The sequence below is a fragment of the Trichechus manatus genome, unplaced genomic scaffold (genome assembly GCF_000243295.1).
Source record: "Trichechus manatus latirostris isolate Lorelei unplaced genomic scaffold, TriManLat1.0 scaffold00265, whole genome shotgun sequence".
Lineage (NCBI taxonomy): Eukaryota > Metazoa > Chordata > Mammalia > Sirenia > Trichechidae > Trichechus > Trichechus manatus.
The window spans coordinates 1789314-1793813 of record NW_004444201.1 but is presented as its reverse complement, the minus strand read 5'-3'; the positions used below and the strand labels follow the sequence as shown (position 1 = coordinate 1793813).

The window sequence follows — 4500 nt, the reverse complement described above, 5'->3', positions numbered from 1 at the left end:
ATGCTTGCTTGGGAAGCATGTACACTAAAATTGGAAAGATACACAGAGAAGATTAGTCAAGCCCCTGCTTAAAAATGACATGCATGTTTGAAACATACTTGAATTTTGCTAGTAGTCAAAGAGATGCAAAATGGATGAATGGCTGTTGGTGTACTTTAATATGCAAGAGCTATTTAAAAGAGTGGAAAATTAGAAATTACCCAAATGCCCAACAGTGGGAGAATGATAAGTTACCCATCCATATAACAAAATAGCCTATAGTCAGTTGATGCTATTGAAGAATACTTACTCAAAATATTCACATTATAACAGGGCAAAAGGAAATAAAGCTGCAAATGCAGTACAATCCCAGTATCTATGTGCTTGTTATACCTCTGGAAAAGAACATGTTAGTAATGGCTGTAGGAGTACAATGATTTTATCTTTGTCTTATACGCTTTCTTTTTTCTTTTTTTTAATTATGAGACTGTGCCTCTTAAATAATGTGAGAAAAGTTTTGTTTTTAATAGAAGTTGTTTCTATTTCTTTGGCGTCGTGTGTAAAGCACCTGGCACACAGACATTCCATGATTCATCCTCCGATTCCTCCCCCTCACTCACTCTTAAAGGACCTCTCTTTTGAGCACTAGATAAAGGGTCTTGTGCAAAGGGACAGTCACTACCTTGTCCTCAGAGGTTTCTAACTCAGGGCTGTTACCACCATTCCTTGGTAGGTTGCACGTCAGGCCTTGTTTACGTTTTGTACTTAGGGTTGACACAGCCTTCCCTGAGCCCAGCTGACATAGGCTAGGAATTAGATACATAATAAAATCAAGGGAGATAAATAGCAAGACCACAGGGAACCTCAGTGCAGCTGAACATCACCTAGGACAGGCCTCTGGCCCTGCCTGGACTGCCAGTGGAACTCATCCTTCAAGAGTCCATCTGTCCAGTCTTCACTGGCACCCCGTGTTTGCACAGCACCTGAAAGTCACCTCTGTGGGGACCCTCTCCACATGGACTCAGGCTTGTCCTGCCCTCTGAGACTGCCCCTCCCCTTCCCCCCCACTGACCAGAACTGCCCTCTCTGGCTATAAATGAAAGATCAGGAGAGGCCTGCAGTAAGAGTGACCATGTGTGTTAGAATGCTGTATCCTCCTTCTCCAGCCAGTTGAGCTGAAGGTGGGAAAGAATGAGGGACGGAGCAGGGCATTTCAATTCTTTGAGTTTTTCTCACAGCTGCAAATGAAGACATGTACAATGGAGGATATTTATTTTTCTAAAAACCCGATGTACCAGGATGTGAAGTGGCACTTGCAAGTCACAACACAAACTGCCCTCAGCAAAACATTGTGTCTCCAGTGTTCTACTGGACGTCTTCAGGCAGGGACGTACATGTCCAGGGCCATGTGACACAAACTGGAAATGCTGTTATTAAAATACACAAACGTTTAGTGCTCTAACTGGCATGCAGAAATGCTGAATTTTCTTTAATATTTAGCTGTATTTTTCATGTGAAGCCACTCAACAAGTGAGTGAAACCCTAGAGGGGAGATTTTCAAAGAAGAGATGAAATGTGACAGGTAGTGATGACCCTTAAGAGAGACAGAGCCAGAGAAGAAAACTTCAAGGGCTTGAGCGGCCTCCAGAGGCAATATGACCGCTGCTTCCCTTCCCAGCCCCTGTGAGGCTCATCACCCTGGCCTACATGTCAGCCAGTACCCATCAGAGCCAGCCAGTATCCAGTAGAGCCTCTCAGTACCTGTTAGAGCCAGTCAGCACCCAACAGAATCAGCCAGTACCCATGAGAGCCTCTCAGTACCCATCAGAGCCAGCCAGCACCCATTAGAGCCGGCCAATACCCATTGGAGCCTCTCAGTACCCAGCAGAGCTGGCCAGTACCTATCAGAGTCTGTCAGTACCCAGGAGAGCCTCTCAGTACCCATCAGAGCCAGCCAGTACCCAGAAGAACCTCTCAGTATGCAGCTGAGCCGGCCAGTACCCATCAGAACCAGCTAGCACCCAGCAGAGCTACTGGCCAGTACCCAGTAGAGCCACTCAGTACCTGTCAGAGCCATCTAGTATCCAGCAGAGCCAACCAGCACCCATCAGAGCTGACCAGTACCCAGCAGAGCCAGTCAGTACCCATTAGAGATGTCCCTTCTTGCCTCCCCATTCAAATCTGCCTGCATTTCCCCCGTCTCATGGTCATCTGTACTCCAGGTCCCCTGCACCCCAGCACACTTTTCTGGAGCAGGAATATCTGGGTCATAGGCTTCCTTCACTCTCTGGTTACTGGTGGATATAGCCACTGAGTTAGAGAGCGATCACTGTTCACAATCTCTTGTCATTGGATGATTTGTCAGAAAATGTTAAGCTATTTATCCAAAGACACTCAGCTAGTGGCAGGTCTACCTGACATCAGAACTGTGATATTGCATAAGTATTGCCCACTTCCCTTCTTCATTAGGGTAATTGGGGTTGGGAACACAGTATCCTATGCATCAGAGCTAGGTCCATCTTCAGTGGCAAAATATATTTCTCCCAAACTGGAATGGTCTGCTCCCATGGCAAGTGCTAGCTTGGGCTAGAGAGATGATCCTAACATACACACGCCCTCCTTGATGCAATATTTTCTTACTAGTCATCACGTGTGTGCACATCCTCCCAGATTAGGGTGCCACAAGTGCAAATCATAAAGTGATCCATCCTTCCTGGGGCCCCACTGCATTAGGACTTTTTGCCGTAGGGTGTGAGCTTTTAGTATATTAACTGGACCCTCGTACCTGGCATGAAGGAAGGGATAATGCAATTGGACAGATTTTAAAAGTATCATTTAGAGGGCAGAGCCAACATGGCATCCTAGACAGTCACATCATGTCATCCCTCTGCAGCAAAGACCCAAAAGAAGAAGTAAAACAGATACAACCATCAATCCTGGAACCCTAAGCATCATATGAAGGGATAAAGAACTAGATCAAACACCGAAGGACGAAGAAACTGAAGGAAAACAGAGAATGAGGAGAGATACAGAATGGAGGTCTCCTGCCAACTAACATGGCACAGCACCGCCATCTTGGAGCAAAGGCAGCAATGACCCTGGACAGGGAATACAGGAAGCCAACTTCACAGAGCCCCCATCAGGAGACAGAGCACCTGGTAACCAGAGAAACACGCTTTGCCATCCCCCACCCTTCTGCCTCGTATGCCACCTCTACCCCTTCCTGCCAAACCATGTTGTGTTACCTTGGCTACAGTGCCAGCAGCCCACTACCAGCCTGGGTCTGCCCAGCCCTCACCTGCTGGTTCCTGCCACACCATTTCTTTTTCTTTTTTCCCTTTCTTCCTTTTCTTTCTCCTCCCACCTAGCCCTGTATGCCACCCCTACTCCTTCCCACCAGGCCATGCCATGCTACCTTGGCTAGAGTGCTACTGGCCCACTGCCAGCCTTGATCTGCCCCACCCCAACCTGCCTAGCCATGTACCCTACATCAAACCCTTCCTACCAGGCCACACAACACCGCCTTGGCTACAGAGCCACTGGAATGCCATCACCCCAAGTCCGACTGACCCCCACCCACCATGCCCTTGTTTTTTCCCTTTCTTCCTTTTCTATCTCCCTCCACCTAGCCCTATACATCACCTTCACCCCTTTCCACCAGGCCTCGACACACCGCCTCAGCTAGAGAGACACTGGCACACCGCCACCCCACATCCACCCCATCTCCACCCACCAGTTCTTGACACTCTTTTTTTTTTCTCCTTCCTTTTCTTTCTCCCTCCCACCTAGCCCTGTATGCCATCTCCCTTGCTTCCCTCTGGGCCATGCTGCACCGCCACTGGTAGAAACCCACCAGTGCGCCACCGCTCCGGGTCCACCATGCCCCCACCTGCCACCTCCCACTGCGCCACCATTTTTTTTTTTTTTTGCTTTTTCTTCTTTCTTTTCTTCATTCCTCCTACCTAGCCCTGTACATCACCTCCCTTCCCTTCCAAGTGGCCCTTGCGTCCACCCTGCCCCCACTCACTGGCCCACAACATGCCACCAGTTTTTTATATTTTTCCTTTTCCTTTTCTTTCTTCCTCACACCTAGCCCTGTATGCCACCTCACCCCCTGGCCACTGGACCCTGCCACACTGCCATGGTTAGAAAGCCACTAGCATGCCACCGGCCCTGGTCTGCTCCACCCCCACCTGCCAGCTCCTACTACGTCAGTGTTTTTTTTTCTTTCTCTTCCTTCTCTTTGTCCCTCCTACCTCGTCCTTTATGCCACTGCCCTCACTTCCTGCTGGACCCTGCTGCACCACCACCGCTAGAGAGCCACCAGTGCACTGAACAACCACTGCCCTGGGTCTGTCTCGCCCACACCTGTGGCCCCCACTGTGCTGCCATTTTTTTACTTTTTTTTCCTTTCTTTTCTTTCTCCCACCTAGCCCAGTACATCACCTCCCCTCCCTTCCTACCTGTCCCCAGGTCTATCCCACCTCCACTCACCAGCACCGACTGTGCCACTATTTTTTC

The 4500-nt window shown here is 49.0% G+C and overlaps 1 non-coding gene across 1 annotated transcript; it reads left to right on the top strand.

The window, feature by feature from the left end:
- LOC111819082 (U6 spliceosomal RNA) lies at nt 1-109 on the top strand. The gene has a single exon (XR_002822878.1). It is a non-coding gene; the product is annotated as a U6 spliceosomal RNA (small nuclear RNA).
- The last annotated feature ends 4391 nt before the right edge of the window (nt 110-4500 follow it).